This window comes from Globicephala melas, chromosome 2, assembly GCF_963455315.2.
Source record: "Globicephala melas chromosome 2, mGloMel1.2, whole genome shotgun sequence".
NCBI classification, from domain to species: domain Eukaryota; kingdom Metazoa; phylum Chordata; class Mammalia; order Artiodactyla; family Delphinidae; genus Globicephala; species Globicephala melas.
In genome coordinates this window covers 38,666,204-38,686,845 of record NC_083315.2, presented here as the reverse complement: position 1 = coordinate 38,686,845, position 20,642 = coordinate 38,666,204, and positions in this window count along the sequence as shown.

Below are 20,642 nucleotides of genomic sequence, written 5' to 3'. Positions count from 1 at the left end.
AGGAGAAAGAGGAGGAGAGAGAATGAGATTAATTGAGACTCAAAGAACTGAGGCAAGATGGATTATGGGTCCCAAGGAAGACCAGGGAGCAACTTGAGAACCTCAGGTCACAGGCAAAGGGGAGGCCCAGGGGCTCTAAAAGTGTAGGTAAGAACACTGGAGAGCACAACACCCAAGTCCCCCTTTTTGGGGGGAGTTGCTAAAGCTATTTGCCTTCTGTCCTTGAAACCAAGCCTCCTTTAGGGACATCCCAGAAACACGCAGCGGCTCACCCTCCCCAGTGTCCCCATCCAGTTAAGAAGCTTGTGTCTACAGCCCTGGTCATGGGCCCTGGGCCTGCTGGACAGCTGAACACTCCTCCATCACAGCCGCACAGCCCTCAGCTGCAAACATATTTGCATTCAGCAAACACGTGGGGCTTGCTGTGAGAAGCTGGGGATGCAGCACGTGTGAGACACTGTCCTAATCACTGTTCCTAATCAAGGAACAGAAATGCCTCAGATAAGCTCAACTAGTAGAGGGTGTGATGGAAGGGCTACCAGGGAAACCCAAGGAAATATTGAGCAGGAAGTGAAAGTAACTCTCACAGGAGCTGGAAAATCATCCAGGGCATCTCTCCTCCTCTCTGTCCCCTGTCCCTGGGTGGCATAACCGTGTGTCCAGTCCGCTCTGTAGACTGGCTTCATCTAGGTACTATGTGGGTTCTGGCTCATCCACAATGTAGTTGAGGTTAAGGGGGAGAAGGGTGCCATGGAACAGAGTCCCTTCCAGCCACTGGGAGCGCTGTGAGCCGGATAAGTAGATTGTACAAGCAGAGATGCAGATGCACTCACATACCCACTGCTGACTGGCCCCAGCACTCAAAAAGCTCACCGTCTACTGGGAGAGCTTGCCCTCAAGTATACTCTCCAACAAGGAAATGAGAGCAAGGCATCAGTCCCATTTCCCAGGGTGGAACAATAAGTTCAAAGAAGAAAGTCCCTATCGCAGGTGAGGAACTTAACTGAGTCTCTATGGGAGTGATCCACCGACACTTCACACAAACCCATCCTGTGTCCCACACTGACCAGCCTGGCATTTGGTTCACCTGAACCTGTAGCCCCACACAACCTCTCCATCCTCAGCCTGCCATCAGAAAGTCCTGTCATACTCTTGCATGAGCAGGATGCCAAACCAGAGGTAGCTTTATGACTCAACCAAACAGCACCATCCTTGCTCCCTAGGAGTGTAAATGTCAAGACAGACCACACTGGTCTAAAAGTGTCTAGGATGTCCCATGCAAAAATACAGAATGTAAACAAAAACTAGTCACATGGTGGCAGAAGGAGGGCTGGACTTGAAATGCAGAGACCTGATTGCTTGTCCTGAAGTGGAAACCAGCTCATCAAATGAGGGTGGACAAGTCACGTCCTCTCTCTGCATCTAAATGAATTCTACAGTCTGCCCTTCCAGGTTCTTTGGTTGAGGAACATCTTGGGCAGTGTTAGTGGGGTGGGATGTAAAAGAGAAGATGATTCAGGCCTTCCCCTACTTAGTCAGAAAAGATTCCCTGCATGACATCAGGTCCCAGCATTGGTTAAAAGAGGGCAGGGAGAGGGCAGTAAACGACATCGAGAAAGAGTTTTCAGGCCTGGTGCCACTGGGGAGAAGGCGAGTCATTGTCACAGGACAGGTACATCTGGCTGAACAGCAGACCAGTATCCTGTTGAAAGGTTTGCTCAGCCATTAAAGAAGAAAATCTTGCCAGTTGCAACACCATGGATGGACTTTGAGGGCCTTATGCTAAGTGAAATAAGTCAAAGACAAATACTGCATAATCTCACTTACATGTGGAATCTAAAAAAGCTGAACTTGGGACTTCCCTGGTGGTCCAGTGGTTAAGACTCCATGCTTCCTCTGCAGGGGGCACAGGTTCAATCCCTGGTCAAGGGACTAAGATCCTGCATGCCATAAATTAAAAAAATAAAAATTTTAAAAATAAATAAAAAAGATAAACTCATAGAAACAGAGAGTAGATTGGTGGTTGCAGGGGGCTGGAAGGTGGGGGAAATCGGGAAGTACTGGTCAGAGTGGACAAACTCCCAATTACAAGATGAATAAGTTCTGGGATCTATTGTACAGCATGGTGACTATAGTTAACAATACTGTATTGTATACTTAAAAGTTGAAAGAATAGATTTTAAATGTTCTCACCACAGCAATAACAAAAAAATGGAAACTATGTGAGGTGACGGATGTGTTAACTAGGCTTATTGTGGTAATCATTTTGCAATATACACCTGTATCAAATCATCACATTGTACACAATTTTCTATGTCAATTTTACCTCAGTAAAACTGGGGAAAAAATGATCTGGGTCCTGATGCTGCTTCATGGTCTTCAGTAGGTGAGGGTATGTATATGAAAGAGCCATAATAGTAGGGGGCAACCATGAAGTGAAATACTTGGCTTGTGTGGTCTTCTCCAAAGAACCTATTGAAGGATTCTTCAAGGCATCCTGTCGTGAGTCAGGAGGCACAAAAAAACCCATCCAAATTGTTTTAAGTCAGGAATTCCCTGGCAGTCCAGGGGTTAGGACTCCATACTTTCACTGCCAAGGGTGTGGGTTCAACCCCTGATCAGGGAACTAAGATCCTGCAAGCCACACAGCACGGCCAAAAAAAAAAAAATTGTTTTAAGCCAAAAGAGAATTTAATGATACATGTAGCTGGAAAGTTGACAGGCAGGGCTAGCTTCAGGCATGGCTGGATCCAGTCACTCAAAGAGTATCACTAAAACCTGATTCTTCATCTCTAAGGTCTTCTTTCTTTGGATACGATCCATTCTCAGAAAGGCTCTCCTGACAAAACCACAAGATGACTATAATTGCTCTAATGCCACATACTTCCAGGTTCAAGTCCTGTGAGAAAGCATGAGACTACTTCCCCAGTACTCAAACAAAAATCCCAGAGTTAAATCTCAATGACTCTGATTGGCCAACTTGAGCTATGTGCTTGTTCTTATAACAATCATTGTCAGCAGGGGAATGAAATGCCCTGACTCTATAAGACTGAGCCTTATGTTCTACCCCTACCAGGGATGGAGTCTACTAAAACCACATGGGCTGAGAGATGGGGAGAGGTGTACCCCCAGATAAAAATGGAGGTTACTATTACCAGATAATGGGGAAAGAATACTTGAGAGGCAAATAACACATGTCCACTATAACAAGTTATCCTAAACTTCACATATTGCTAAAAAGTGCATTTCCATGGCAGACGTAAATACACATTAAAAAAAAGAATTCCATCATAGCTACTTTCAGTGTATCTTATCTTCCTCCCAAGGGCTGATTCTTATTCATCATTCTACCTCTTGAAGTGCCTAATAGAGGACCTGCCTGGTAAACAGTAGTGCTTAATACCTGTTTCTTGGATTGAAATGAATATCTGCAGTGGACTTCATTAGCACTGTATGCAGCACTTTATACAATTTAGCAAACATTCTTGTATCCATTATCTAATTTCATCTTCCCAAAAACCCTGTAAGAAAGGCATTATTAGTCTTACTTTATAGGTAAGAAAACTGAAGATGAGTGAAGCTAAATAGCTCATCGACCGGTAAGTGACTTGTCCAGCTGGTGAGTATCAGAGCCGAGTCTCAATGCAGGACTTCTCAGCCTAAAGTATGGGCTCCTTCCTCTCCACTGTGTGGTCACCCAGGGGAACAAGGAGAGGACATCAGCACCATGGTTTGGGTCCCTGCTGCCCCAGCCCAGCTAGATTCAGACACAATAAACCACTGCCCACCCAGTAAACTGGCCAGCAGGGTCTCTATCCCTACACATCTGGAGATAGTCTTGCTGCTAGGTCATGTGGCTGGGGACTAAGCCCTGGGGGCAGGAATGAATGCTGAGCTGAGAACTGTGGTGCCAGACAACCTAATGGATTCTCTGTTAGTGCCCCCACCTCCTGCCACCCTTCAGGTCTCTACTGAGGCTGGAGCAAAGCAGGGCTGAGTTATGAACCTAATTTATTGACATATAAAATCCAAAGGCTTATTTCCCCAAGATTCCACTGATCATGCATTTTTAAAATAATAACTACAGCCACTGAAAACATGCCTATCCATTTGGTGACTGCCTTTGAAAGAATTGATATGCTTCTGAGCATTTGTTTACCTAATATTTCCAAATTAAATTTAGAATATTTACATATTGATATTAAATGTGTCACCTATTTTGAACTGTATATAAAAGTGTTTATAAAAACGATATACATTTCCAAGTATTTACTTAATCTTCTAAATTAACCTTTGAATTTCTACAAAGTGCCATGTTAAGCATGTCACTTATTTTTCTCTTAATGCAATACATAAAAATATTCACAAAAATTGCATTGTTTTGGGCTTCCCTGGTGGCGCAGTGGTTGAGCGTCCACCTGCCGATGCAGGGGACGCGGGTTCGTGCCCCAGTCTGGGAAGATCCCACATGCCGTGGAGCGGCTGGGCCCGTGAGCCATGGCCGCTGAGCCTGCGCGTCCGGAGCCTGTGCTCTGCAACGGGAGAGGCCACAACAGTGAGAGGCCCACGTACCGCAAAAAAAAAAAAAAAAAAAAATTGCATTGTTTTGATCATTTATCTGCTTAATCAAAAGCAGATAAATCTGTATGTGTTTGTGCATTTATTTAATTAATCAAAGGTTTTAAATTTTCAAGAAGGGAAAAGATGGCCAACCAAGTATAAGAACTCCGAGAAACCACAAAGGAACTACTTATACAACTTCAGAGACGCAATGAAATAAACTGTCATGCTGAAATGAAACAGTCACAATGAAGATGTGCAGGAAAGACTACAAATTGGAGGAAAGAAAATGTTGCAGAACTGACTAGACAAAGAGATGGTGTGATATAAATCATCAATAAGTACCATGGACTGCATGTTTATGTCTCCCAAAATTCATGTGTTGGAGCCCTAACCCCCAATGTGATGGTGTTAGGAGATGGGGCCTTTGGGAGGTAATTAGGTTTAGAAGAGATATTAAGGATGGAGCCCCCATGATGGGCTTAGTGCCCTTATTAGAAAAGGAAGAGACATCAGAGTTTCTTCGGTCCCCCTTATGAGGACAAAGTGAGAAGGCAGCCATCTGCAAGCCAGGAAGAGAGCCCTCACCAAGAACTGAATTTGCCAGCACCTTGATCTTGGAGTTCCTAGATTCCAGAACCATGAGAAATATATATCTGCTGTAGCCACCCAGTCTTTGGTATTTTGTTATAGCAACCTGAGCTATGATCAACATGGTTGGGGCCCAAGATAGGAAATATGTAACAAATATGAACATCACAGTGAACTCAGACACTATTCACCTCTCACTCCCGCTGTTCCCCTCCATATTCAAAAGAACAGGTTCCTGATTTTTCAGTGATCACCTATCTATAAGCCCCCAGGTAAAAACTTTTGGCAAAACTTCAAATACTGGAGAAGGATATGCTCTGTCAAGAGTTTTATCATAGAGCTCATTAAGGGTTATATTTGAGAAGAGTCAGATTAACTTTTCACAATGAGATAGATAAAAATATATATATATATATGATTTTATTAATATCACAATGAGATCTGCTGAAATGAAGTGTGTTAGTTACACTGGATATGGCTCATTTCCCGGCCTCTGCCCCTGGGGCTGTTCTCTATCTTTTGGATCCTTCTGACAGAATTCCTGATCCATGCCTCAGGCTCTCACTAGACTTAAAAGAGCAGCCTTGCATTCTGTCCAGGTCTTTAAGATTATACACTATACTGGACTTGACAATTTGGACTACCAGTTAGACCTATGCAGCTAATTATTTTCCCTAAGTGCTCCCCATCCCCCAACGCTGCACACACACACACACACACACACACACACACACACACAAACCCTAGCAATGTCAGTTCTTTCTCCTCCCCCCACAAAGAGATCCCATCCTATTTGCATTCAAGGTAGGGCTTGCTGTGATCCAAGGACTTAAGTGGTTGAAAGACTGTTGACCATGGGCACAAATGGCTTTAACAAGCAGATTCTTAACATTTTCCTTATCATAACACTTGTGAAATATGTGAAGAACATAAGCATGATAGACTCTCTAAGTACAGGCAGATTTTAACAAAAATCTCAAACCATTTTTGAGAGAAGCAAGATACTACAATAATTCACAGTTATCTCATCAATAATGGTGAATTATTTTATTTATTTATTTTTTAAACATCTTTATTGGAGTATAATTGCTTTACAATGGTGTGTTAGTTTCTGCTTTATAACAAAGTGAATCATTTATACATATACATATGTCCCCATATCTCTTCCCTCTTGCGTCTCCCTCCCTCCCACCCTCCGTATCCCGCCCCTCTAGGTGGTCACAAAGCACCGAGCTGATCTCCCTGTGCTATGTGGCTACTTCCCACTAGCTATCTACTTTACGTCTGGTAGTGTATATATGTCCATGCCACTCTCTCACTTTGTCCCAGCTTACCCTTCACCCTCCCCATATCCTCAAGTCCATTCTCTAGTAGGTCTGTGTCTTTATTCCCATCTTGACCCTAGGTTCTTCATGACCTTTTTTTTTTTTTTTTAGATTCCGTACATATGTGTTAGCATACAGTATTTGTTTTTCTCTTTCTGACTTACTTCACTCTGTATGACAGACTCTAGGTCCATCCACCTCACTACAAATAACTCAATTTCGTTTCTTTTTAATGGCTGAGTAATATTCCATTGTATATATGTGCCACATCTTCTTTATCCATTCAACTGTCGATGGACACTTAGGTTGCTTCCATGTCCTGGGTATTGTTAATAGAACTGCAATGAACATTTTGGTACATGACTGTTTTTGAATTATGGTTTTCTCAGGGTATATGCCCAGTAGTGGGATTGCTGGGTCATATGGTAGTTCTATTTGTAGTTTTTTAAGGAACCTCCATACTGTTCTCCATAGTGGCTGTACCAATTCACATTCCCACCAGCAGTGCAAGTGTTCCCTTTTCTCCACACCCTCTCCAGCATTTATTGTTTCTAGATTTTTTGATGATGGCCATTCTGACTGGTGTGAGATGATACCTCATTGTAGTTTTGATTTGCATTTCTCTAATGATTAATGATGTTGAGCATTCTTTCATGTGTTTGTTGGCAATCTGTATATCTTCTTTGGAGAAATGTCTATTTAGGTCTTCTGTGCCCATTTTTGGATTGGGTTGTTTGTTTTTTTGATATTGAGCTGCATGAGCTGCTTGTAAATTTTGGAGGGTGAATTATTTTAGATCAGGAGATGCGAACATATGGCCTATGGCCTAAAGCAATCTAGCTCACAAAAGCATTTCCTTCATCCTACATAACATTTTTTAAATATTGGAATTTTTTGCTACCCTGAAAATGAGATGATTTCACACTAAAAGAACAATCATCTGGGTTTCCAATTAATAGAGCAGGTCATAAAAGACAGTCACTCTTACCATAACAATGAGAAAACATCAGATAAACCATAAAATCATATTTTGTAAACCCAGCAAAGAGTTAAGGATGGAGAGAGATCTAAATGAACTAAATTCTAGACAGAGACAAGCCTTTCATAAATGAATAGAGACCAGTGGCTGTTTTAATTCTTGGGAACATGGGCAGGCAGAGAAGCAAACTCGTAATAGACAGGGGTATTTTGCTGAATTAAAAGGAAACCAGATTAACTCATAATGACCATAAGGGCTGGCATAATGAATTGGGTTCTGATTGAGTCCTCAGGTAGAGATGGCAGTCACTACCTGCCAATCCTCCCCCATAGGATGTTTATCAACTATGCAGCAGCATGTGGACTTGGGCTGGAAAGAGAGCAAGAAGTCTCCCATAGAATGAAAATATGACAGCAGGAAAGGAAATCAGAGAGAGAGATTAAAATCATTTAATATTTAGATCGCAGAGAAGAGGCCTGATCCCAACCTCAAGGCATTTGAAACCAATGATGATGAAACCACTATTTTAATGCTGAGAGAGAAAAGGACATCACCTTTCTGGGGATAAATATTACCTACTTCAGTTTCTACTGTTCTCTTCTACAAAACATCTAGCTTTTGATCCAAAATGACAATAAATGCAAAGAAGGATGATAACTCTAATCAAGAAAAAAATGGTCAATAGAAGCAGACCTACAGATGACCTAGATAATGAATTAACAGACAAGAACTTTGAAATGACAATTATAAATATTTTAAGAAATAAGTAGAAAGTATAAACATGATGGGTAAAATGATGCAAAATTTAATCAGAGACAGAAACTCTAAAGAAGAATCAAATGGAAATTTCAGACCTAAAAAAATCTGAATTAAAGAAGTAACTCAATAATGGACTGAATAAAGCAGAAGAAAGGACCAGTAAATGAAAAAAACAAAACAAAACAAAAAAAAAGATCAACAAGAAAATAACAAAACTGAAGCACGAAGAGAAAAAAAGAACTAAAGTTTGAATAAATTGGTCCTTGGAGAATTAAAAAAAAAAAAGAACTTAAAAAAAATGTAGCATCAGAGTGCTGTGGGAAAAAAATCAAACAGTGTATACAAATACAGCTGGAGTCCAAGAGGAGGAAAGAGAAAATTAAGGCAAAAGAAATATTTGAAGAGAAGATGACCAGGATTTTCAAAAGTTTATGAAACATATCAATCCACAGACTCAAGTTTAGCAAATTTCAAGTTGGATAAATACAAAGAGCATCACATCTGATAACATAATAGTCAAAACACTGATAACCAAAGATGAAGAGAAAATTAAGCAGCCAAAGAAAGGAGAGACATTAAATTTAGAGTAATAACCATATGATTTACAGAAAACTTCTCAGTAATATAAACACTGTTTACAGCAAACAATAGAATGACATTGTTTAGGTGCTGCAAGAAAAAACAGACAACCTACAATTCTATATGCTGTGAAAACATTATTCAAAAATGAAAGCAAACTAAAGACATTTTCTGGGACTTCCCTGGTGGTCCAGTGGTTAAGACTCTGCACTTCCACTGCAGGGGGCACAGGTTTGATACCTGCTCAGGGAACTAAGATCCTGTGTGCCACACAGTGTGGCCTAAAAAAAAAGACATTTTCAGAGAAATGAAAGAAGAGAATATTCAGCACTAGTAGACTGCACCAAAAGAAACACTATAAGAAGCTCTTCTGGCTGAGGAACAGATGGAGATCCAGATCTTCAGGAAGGAATGAAGAGTAAAGGGAAAGGGTAAATATTGGTGTATGTAAAATATCTGAAAAAATAACACAAATGGTGGGAGAGGAAGTAAAAGGAATCATACTTTCCAAGATTCTTACATTATTAAATGGACTAATACTAATTACACAATTTGTTAAATGTGAAAATGTTAAGCATACATATTATAATTTCTGTAATAGACATTTAAAATAATATAAGAAAGTACAGTTTAAAAGCCAACAGAGGAATAAAAAGGTTTAAAATACTTGATTAATTCAAAAGAAGGCTGAAAATAAGAAACAAATATATAAGAAAGGGATTGAGATTGGACACAAAGTAAAAGGGCAAACTTAAAGCCAGCCATAATTATACTAAATGTAAATACATCAGACACTTCAATTTTTTAAAAATAAAAGATTGTCTGGATAAAGAACTGAGCTCAAATTATGCTATTTTCAAGAGACACTTTAAATATAAAGATATGGTTTGAAAGTAAAGGGTGAAAAGAGATACACCATATAAATGTTAATCAGAAGAAAGCTGATGTAAAAAAAAAGAAGTAAGCTGGTGTAGCTATATTAGTATCAGACAAATAGACTTCTAGACAAGGAATATTACTAGAAATAAAGGGAACATGTTATAACGATGAGTCAATTCATCAGGAAGACCCAACAATCATAAATGCATATACACCTAACAATAGAGCTTCAAAATACATGAAGCAAAAACATAACTAAAGGGCTTCCCTGGTGGCGCAGTGGTTGAGAGTCCGCCTGCCAATGCAGGGGACATGGGTTCAGGCCCCGGTCTGGGAAGATCCCACATGCCACAGAGCAGCTAGGCCCGTGAGCCATGGCCACTGAGCCTGCGCGTCCGGAGCCTGTGCTGCGCAATGGGAGAGGCCACAACAGTAAGAGGCCCACGTACCACAAATAAATAAATAAATAAATAAATAACGGGAGAAATAAACAAATCTACAATCATAGATTAATATTTTTAATTAATAGAACAATTAGTCAAAAAACCAAGAGGTATATAGAAGATCTGAACAACATTATCAACTACCTAGATTTAATTAATATTCATAGAAAACAATATTCAACAACTGCAGAATATAACTTTTGTTAAATCTACTTGGAACAGTCACCAAAATAATCTATATGCTGAGACATAAAGCAAGTCTTGATAAATCTAAAAGGGTTAAAATCATATAGAGTATGTTCTCTGACCACAATGGATTAAAATAGAAATCATCAACAAAACAAAACCTAAAAGTCTCTAAATATGTAGGAATTAAGTAGCACCCTTAAAAAAAAAAAAAAAAAAAAAAAACAACATAACTCCAAGCATCAAGGAAGAAATCCCAGGGAAATGAGAAAATATTTTGAAGTGAACAAAGAGCATACTAAAATCTGTGGGATGCAGCTAAAGCAATGCTTACAGGGAAATTTATAAATTATAAATTTATAGAGGGTATCTATTAGAAAAGAATAAAGGTATAAAATCAATGGCCAAAGATTCTACCTCAAGAAGCTAAGAAAAGAGGAAAAACTTTAACCCAAAGTAGAAGAAAGAAAATTAAAATATAAGAGCAAAAAATCAATGAAATAGATAAAAGTAATAGAGAAATCCAAAAAGCGAAAATTGTGTTATTTAAGATTAATAAAATTGGCTAATGTCTAGTAAGAATAGCCAAGACAAAAGGAGATTAGACATAATACTAATATTAAGAATAAGAAGGAGGATGTTATTATACATCATATAGACATTAAAAAGACAATGGGGATATTATGAAGCACTTTATGTTAATAAACAACTTAGAGGAAATGAAAAATATCCCTTGAAAACACCACTGAAACTGAAACAAGAAAAAGGAAATCCTATTTTTGTTAATTTAATCTGTAGTTAAAAACCTTATATAAATTAAACTTCAGACCCAGATGGCTTCACTGATGGATTCTACCAAACATTTAAGGAAAAAAATAACAGCACCACCAAGAAAGTGAAAAGGCAAGCCACAGACTGGGAGAAAATATTCACAGCACACATATCTGACAAAGGACTTGTGTTCAGACTACATAAAGAATAGAGAATATATATATGTGTATATATATATATTATATATATATATATCATATGTATTACATAAATAAGGCACCCCAATTTTTAAAAGAGGGCAAGGAATTGAAAAGGAACACCACAAAAGAAAATACTGAATGGGCAATAGATATATGTAAAGGTGCTCAGTATCATTATTCATTGGGATATACAAATTGAAACAACAATGAGATACCACTACACGCCCACTAGAATGGTTGAAAGTGCTGGTGAGGATATAGAGCCACTAGAGCTCTCACACATTGCTGGTGAGAATGTAAACTGACATAACCTCTATGGAAAACTGTCCATGCCTAATAAAGTTTCAAAGACTTATACCATGGCCCAGCAATACTACTCCAATGTGTGTATATAGTATATATGCTATATATATCCCCAAGATAAATGAGTACATATGTCCAGGAAAAAAGACTTACACATGAAGGCTCATAACACCTGTACTCACAATGGCCAAGAAGTAAAAACAATCCAAATATCCCTCAAAGGGAGCATGGGTAAATAAATTGTGGTATTTGGTAGTACTCAGCAATAAAAAGGAATGAACTACTGATAACATGCCAAATGGAAAATCTCAAGAGTACTGTACTGAACAAAAGAAGCCAGACTCAAAAGAATACATACTGTAAGGTGTTAATCATAAGAAGTTCAAGATCAGACATAGCTCACTTATGGATATAGAGGTCAGTGGTTACCTTTGGGGAGGGAGGGGTAGCTATTGACTTAAAAAGAAGCACAACAGAACTTTCTGAGAGATGGAAATGTTCCATATCTTTATATGGATGGTGGTTACATATGTAAAGTGTATACATATGTAAAAATCATTAGGATTTATATATTTTATTGTATTTAAATTATGCCTCAAAAATACAACTCCACATATATCCTCTTTCTTTGGAAAAAAATGAGAAAATTTGGCAATTCAGGGCCCACATTTGGCCACATTTGGCTGGGGGAATGCACGTGCCACTTCACCACAGATGCCACCACTCTCTATTTTCACCTACAACTCATCACACTCATTTCTGCTACCTGCCTGGCTCCAACCTGATCCAACCACCTTGGCACATGGGTCAAGCTGGGAGTCCTGAGTGAAGGCACCACAGCAGCCACCCACCAAGACAGCCAGGGAGTGGACTAGTTAGACTCTAGTTGTCTTTCTGCCTGGTATTTGGAAGTAGGTCTTCTCCTTCATACTTAGCCAACGATTCAAGGGGCAGGAAGCCTCAAAAGAGAGACCATGATCTTCCGAATAATAAAGATTGTTCAAGCAATCAACTGAAGGAATAAAAGAAATGTGCTGGTATTTGCATTCCAAGCTGGCAAAGCAGGTCATATTGATTACATTTTTTAAATCACTAAAGCAAATCATGTGCAAACTCTACATTAACAGAGATGTACACTATTGCCCCTGTTCAACCTCCAGATAGATGCAGGGCTCCATCTTTGTCTTATGGCTGTGCTGGGGAACACTCTGGGGATGGGGCCTCCCAAGTAGCCAACAGTGGTGGGCCAGGCATCATGTCCACAAGCCATGGTCACTCAGCTTACTGGCCTGACACTTCTAGTCTATAGACTTGTGATACCCAAATAATTTATCTACTGGTCTGGCACATCAGAACTGATACTGGCCAAATCACAGGAGCAGGGTCCTCATAACTCTTTTAGTTAATGGACCAGTGGGAGCTCTGGGAGGATCATGAGGGGAGGCCAGGGTCAATGGAGCAGTAGGAGAACTCTTGAGGCAGTGGCTATTTACCAACCAGTACGAAAAATTTTAATATTTATTAAGCAGCCTTATCACACCAGTAGTACTGGACCAGAACTGTGCTGAAACCAGATCACACCAACTCCTGAGAGCCAACTATGAGCACCTCTTCCCTACCCTTATTTAGTGGCACCACAGTAGTGGCTCAAAACCCGCCGTGGTGGGAGTGTTAACACCGTGGAAATTGGCAAATGCTACAAAACAGCACTCTCTCCCCACTGCCCACCACCTCCAAGAACCTGTTCACCAGCACACTGCTGGCACCGACTAAATATCAGCCACAACCCCACACACAGGACAGTCTCTGGACTCGGGACCCTGGTGCCAGGCAATCTTGTAAGTGCTTTAATATACACACTCATTTGATCCTCACAGCTACCCCACAAGGTATGTTCCATGTGTATCCCCATTTTGCAGATGAGGCACAGAGAGGTCAAATGACTTGCCCAAGATCACACAGCTACCAGGGGGCAGAGCTGAGTTCAAACTTGGCCGTCTGGAGCCAGAGTCCACATGCTTCTCCCCTACATGACACTGCCCTGCCTCTTGTTTTCCTCCCTCAAACGTTTCAGTGGGCTATGGGCTTTCTGTCAGCCATGAAAGCAGAGCCCAAATTACTAGCTACAGAAAACCTGACTTCCCATTCCTTGAAGGCAGGAAAGGCCTGGGCTTCAAAAGCACACTCTACCTCTCAGGCTAGACTTCTTATGGAGGATGGGAGATCTTTGCATCTAATCTTGAGAAAAATTCTCCTCCCACCATCCCAACCCCAGAAATGTGCCTAATGAGACCTTCTAAAATGCAAGTTTGAGTTTTCATTACAAGAGCAGGTGGACCGTCCATATGTAGTAGCATTGGTAATGAATGGGTTTCCACATCCCTGCTTGAGCTACAGCTGCCCTGCCCTGCCTTCCTCTCTCTGGTACTGGGGATAGAAACCCTTCCAGGACCCTTGGAAAATCCTGGCCTGGCCCCAGGCACAACAAGCACATCCAGCCCTGGCCCCAGCCTTGCTCAGGGGTCTGAGAAGACCTCTGGGAGGTCCTGGCTAGCAGTGCCAAGACCAGATAGCAGGGGAGATTACTACAATTTGATTTCCACATAACCCATAACTTGGATGAGTGAATGTTCCTTCACATGCATTATCCTGTAATCCCAGGGAAAGTTGTGCGAAGAGCCCAGCTCTCCCTGCCTCCACAGACCCTGGTATGCTGAGTAATCCCTGCTCTACTGGGTGGGGGTTATACGGGCCAAGGAGCCTTGCCAGGGGCCCGAGGAGAGGCTCTCCCCAGGGCCGTGCTGGCTCCTCAGAGCCTGGTGTTTGTGAGCTGGAGCAGAGTTCCCGAGGCTTCCAGAAGGCACCAGCTCTCACACTGGAGCCAGGCAGCCTGCATAGGGCATCTGGGAAAAAGCCTGGGGGTGGGAGTCAGGACTCCCTGGGTCTCCTGCCTTTGCCTCTGGCTCCGTATAAGGTCTGAGATAAGAGACCCTCCATCTCTAGGCCTTGTTACCCCAAACGTAAAGAGAGGAAGTAGAAGCACAGGTGATTTGAGGGGCTCACCCACTTCACCTGCTGCCATGTGTGACCTGGTCAGCACTGTCTCCCTGTCACAGCTGACAGAATCACCCAAACCACCCTGAGGTGGGTGCCCACCCTACTGACTGTTTCCAGTACCCAGGGGTATCCTTCATGGCTCATGGGGACCCTGATCTAAGTCCCAGCTCTGCCGCTTACTAGGTGTGTGGCAAGGGCCATGCCACTCCACTTCCCCAGCTCCTGGTTCCCTGCACCTGTCAATTAGGGACACCTACCTACCTATAGTGTGCTGCTTTCCTCGAGCACACTATAAAAATCACATAAATTTAGGACACTGGACTACAGGGAGAATATAGCGTATCAGTCAGCTCGAAGTAAAGCTACATTAAACTGAATCAAATATGTGTGAAAACGCTTGGATGTTGGTGTTAATACTTTTTCTCTCCTGGCTCTGTCTTCCCTTTCAAATTTTACCTGTCCTGAGTGCCCACACCCTCTTCATGCTTCTGTTTAATCCTATGAGCTATAGTAATTCTAATGTGTTAATGACTTGGTGACTTCTGCCTCACCCTATCCTTCCATATTTGCAGTCATCTCCAATCCTTTAACTCAGTTTGTAACAGGCAGAGGGCCACTCAGAGGCACTGGCATGCAGGCAGGCTCCGGGGAAGAGGAACGTGGGCTTTCTGACTCCGTGGGCTGCACAGCTTTTGGCCTGGGGTGTCTGGGGCTGTGTGTGTCTTTGTGTGTGGCGCCTCCCTGTGGACGATTTATGTACTGCTTGGGACCCACCCTGACCACCAATCACCAACCCAAGGCAACGCCCACCAGCATTGCGAAGCCAACTTCCTAAGGCTGCAGATGAGAAAACCGAGGCCCACATGGGGCATATTACTTGTTCAAGACCAAATAGTTCCTTAGACATTTTATAAACATGAATAAGTGATGGGTCATGGTCCCTCATGATTCTATAAGCAAGAACTGAGATAAGGAACAACTTGCCCAAGTCAGTTTCACAACTAGGAATTTAGATTTGGGGGCATTGCTCAGACAACAGGTGCACCCAAGTCGTGAGGGACAGACACTCCCATTCTTCCCTATTTATCTCCGGCACTGAGAGTCCCCTTGCTTCTGAAACCATGTCTGGCCTCGTGATGCAAAATCATGAGGCTCCACGAAAGCTCCCACGACTCAGCTGAAGGCCATTTACCCTTCGTTCTCCAAATGGGCTCCGTCTGAGATGGCCTGGACCCTCATGAGGCTGCGTTCACTGTCATCATTTGTGGTCCATCTAGAGAGGATGTGCCCCTGAGCCATCTAATCCCGGGGTCCAGCAAGCTCTGTCCCAGAAAAATCCTGGAACAGGGAAGGAGGCACTGTACTCATGCTTCCAACAAATACTGAACACCTACTCTGTACCAGGATTCCATCCAACAAAGACGTGAGCACAGTTGGAGGAAAGTGTCGGTCAGGGATGAGAATATTTTAAAGGGTGGGTGTTAGAGAAGCATAAGTCAGGGTCCAGTTAGGGAAAAGTCACCCATTCCAGGTAGTTCAGAAGAGGGAATTTAATACAGAAAACCAGTTACAGAAGTGTTGGAAAGTATGGAAAACAAAAACAGAGGATGATGAAGCAACGCAGAGATTAGCAAGAGTAGAAGCCACCACCACCCCTAGAGCTGGAGGGACAGAGCAAAGAGGTGGTGCTGCCTGGACCCTTGCCATCTTGCAGGAACTGGAATCATGAATAAGTCTGCTAGCGGGAGACGGGACCACAGAGGGACGCTGGGAAGGCCACCCAAGCAAAGAAGGAGGAGAAATACCTGGCTTCTCCCTTCACCCTCCCACCTCTCACTGGTAACTCTTACTGGCCAAACCCAACTGGAATCCAGTGGCAAGAAAGCTTGGAAAATGTAATTTTCAGGGGTCAGCACCCCCCTCAACACACAGACACACACACACACACACACACACACACACTGCAGAGCAGGGGAAGGGCAGGGGATAAATCTGAGAGCAACAGGCAAATGGCCTGCACAGCGAACAGCACGTGAGGTGAATCTTCAAGCGTCTGTGTGTGATGTGAACGTGCAAGAATTTGCATGTGTATTCTGCTATCAGTTTCAAAGGCGTGTGCTTGCAGAATGTGCAGTGTGTGTTTCAGTGTGACTGTTCAAGGGTACATATGTATCAGATGGATTTCAGGGGTGTGTATAAGAGTGTGATGGGAGCAAGCATCCAAGTGTTTGTGCGTGATGTGAACATTCAAAGGTATGTGTATATGTGATGAAAATATTTAAAGCTCTTGGGGGGTGTGTGTGTATGCTGTGAATGTTCAAGGAGGTGGATGTGTGCTGTGCATGCTCAAAGCTGTGTGATGTGAATGTTCACAGGCGTGTGACATGATGTGTAAGGATGCGTGTGAGAGACTAGTGAGAAGTGGGGATGGGAGAACGGAAGTGCACAGAGATGTTCTCTATGGACATGGGAGAAGATGGGGCCACGTGTCTTCGTTGGGGACAGATATGTAATCAAAACTTTTCATTCTCGCCTATAGACACAAAATGGCTATGAGGATGATGTTCAGAGAAGGTTGTATATGAGGTGTGATTAAAAGAAACGTACTTCTTTAGCAAACATACTTTTCCATCCAAATGAGTGTTACCTGCTTCAAAGCAGTCATCTTAAAAAATAATATTCTTAATAAAAAAGAAAAGAAAAAAAGTTAAATTCTTATTTTATTGACGCAGCCACAGTGCGATGAAGTTTCGGGACCTGCCTTCAGTTGGTTTGTATGCCATACATAAAATCTACACTCACTACTACAATCATCACTTATTCTTATTGGCTGAGGCTAGAATTACCCAACTTTAATCACTTAATCACTCTCATCACTGGCTTGACTTAGAACTTTCCTAAAATGCAAATCTCTCACCTTAAAAAAAATGTTAATTTGTCACCTTTGAGGCCAAGCCTCCTTTGGGTATATTGGTTATTTGGGTATAAGCTTCATTGTTTGATAATTAGCTCCTGCCGATGGGAGTGTACTGGGAGCTACAGAAACAACTGGGAACCAAATGAATCCATAGAATCCCATCATACTCTTATGAACTCAAACTATTATACTGCAACTTTTAAAGGGGAGACCAATAATCTGCCAATACTGCAGGCATTTCCATCCACTATTGATGAGCTTACTGCTCCCAGGGCTCCTGCTCTGGAACGAGCCTGAGATGGGTGAGGCAACTCCACTGTGTCCCGAATGCCTATCTTTGTGTGAGCATCTCATAATGCTGAGTGTGATTCTGAATCTCCTTCAAGTTCAACATCTTCAATCTCTTTAGTCTCAATTGTTCTCCATTCCAAATCCTCTTCATGTTCTCCCAAATTGCCCCCATTCAGGCCTTTCCAGGGGTCCATGGGCCTGCAATAGGTTGCCCCTTGATAACAGGTGTGGGAATTCTGACACAAAGGTAATTGTCCAGGTAGCACGGGGCAGTGGTGGCTTTAGAATCACACAGCTCTGGGTTCAAATTCTGGCTCCACTGCACGCTGGCTATGGGACCTTCACAGAGTCCCCTCACCTCCCCAAGCTTGTCTGGTGATCAAAACACGGCGAAAGTAAAAGCTGCCACACAGGGCTAACACGAGAATCAAGAGCAGAGTATGCGAACACCCCCAGCATCTGTCCTGGTCAGTGCATGTCTCACCCCAGAGGACTGGGCACCGAAGGCTCTGCAGAGCCTGGGAAAAGAAGCTTCTCCAAGGCAGCGGCCTAAGGTCAGGCCTGGTGAGGCTGCAGGAGACAAAGTGGTTGTCAGGCAAATCCTGCCACCTCGTGGTGCCCGTGTATAAGAGACGATCCTACCCGTCCTGAAGCCCCGCCTTACCCCCTCCGCCTCCAGCCTTCTTCTTATTCTGAGGGCGTCCCCTCCCCTCTTCTCAGCTCTGCCACCCCAAGGCTTCCTTACGTGTCCTCCCAAGGCCCCTAGTTCCGGGGTGTTCTCAACTTTAACTACTAGTCCTGTCATCCTCAAAGAGCCCTACTCTCAGTGGTCCTCATGTAACTGTATTAGGGCCATTTTCTCCCTCCTGGGCCCAAAGAGAACCTGGGGCTCTTTCCCCGCCCCCATCTCCATCTCTTCTTCAGCCACTCAGCAGCTAGCTGAACAAAACATGTTGCTGGCTCCCCTGGCGCATTTGAGGATGGCTTGGGGCAGGGAGAGAGGGAGAGAGGTAGGGAGGGAGGGAGGGAGGGAGACAGACAGACAGTGTGTGTGTCTCTGTGTGTGTGTGTTCCTTGCTGTGGGCTAGCAATGGCCTCCCCTCCCAGTGCCAGCCCCTCAGCTGCAGCAGTGACTCACTGTCTGGACCCATCCCTGAGTCTTTACAGAGGCACCTATTCTAGATACTTCTGGAAGCAAGGACAAGAACAGTTTCCTCCTTCATGTCCTGTGGTTTAAGCACTGACATTCCAAGGCAGGTGGGAAGTGACTGATGGCCTGAAGTGACTGGCTATAATCCAGGCTTCTAGGAAATAAAGCAGAGAAGGGCGGGGGGCCGAGGCTGCCCTAAGATTGCAGGCAAACAGGCTTTAACTTGCTGTGTGTGCTTGCAGCTTAGCGACCTGTGAGCTCTTAATAATTGGGTTGCTGACCCTTCCATGCTCCTTTTCCCCCTGCTGGGGTAACAGAATGGGTCAGCCAGTCCATTCTGGTTTTAGTGCCCCCAAGCCTGTGCCTAACAGTAGCTCTGGATTTCCTGGCCCAGGGTGGGAATCATGCCCAGCCAGATGGATGTGGTTACGGGACTGACCTGCCATCCACTCACTCTGAGATAGGCTGATGGAATCCATCAATGTCCAAATTACCCATGTTCCTCTCCAAATGGGTCAGAAATGCTTGGCTGTCACATGTATAACCTGAAAAAGGTGAGAATGGGAGTTGCAAAAGCTAAAGATGATACAGCTGAACTCCGGAGAACTTAGCAGCCTAAATATGTCGGAAGGAGGGAAACATTTACTGAGTGCTTATAATAAGCCATGCATGGTGCTAAGTACTCTTACATACATTATCACATTACCTGAGAAACAGTTTCATCTTCATCTTACAGATGACAAAAATTAAGAAAGGTTAAGGGCTAGTTTTGTACACAGATCTGGGTTCAAATTACTAGAGAGTAACCCTAAGCAAGTTAACTAACCTCTTTGAGTTTATTTTCCCATCTATAAAATAGGAATAACAATATTTGCCCTGCTGTTTTAAATAGAAATGTACATTGTAGGTACAGGCTCCAGCCCCAGTACCTGGCACTCAGGGGTCATTCCACTGTTGTAAATAGTGACAGTAGGTGTAATTTGCCTAAGGTCATAAAACAAATTCAAACCCAGGTTTTCTGATTTCCAAGTTCAGCGCTCACAGGGAAAGAAGCTGATTCACTTGAATATGTCTGTGTATGGCTATGAGGCAGGCCCTGCCCTAGGATTTGGAAGTTCAGTTAGGTGTGGGAGCCAGACCATTGTCCTATCAAGTGCTACGTGTAGAGACATGTTCAAGGTGCAGAGATGGCCCAGCAGGAGGTGACTCTTGAGGATCTGTTATCAGGAAAACAAGTTTATAAAAGTGATATTTTCTCCATAGTCCCCGCAAAGGGGAAAAACAAGTGACTGGAAATCATTGGGGAAGAAAATGACCAGGTGAGGACTAAACTTCTGGAGGAGACTTCTAGTGAGATGGTCTGTTTTTCAGGTCACACACACACACACACACACACCAGCAGCAGCAGCATTTCTCTTCTTAGAGCACACAAACACACCTCAAATTGCAACTCCTAACACCCACATCACACACAATATTCCTTCCTCCTCTCACTGTTTTCTTTAAGGACATCCCTTAAAATACAGAGATCATCACCTTTTACTTTGTTCCATGGCAATCTTTCCCCCAAGGACACACTAGAAATAGTTTTTTGGTTATGCTTGGCAGCCAATGGACAATTCAGGTTGGCACTCAGCATATGCGGTCATTTC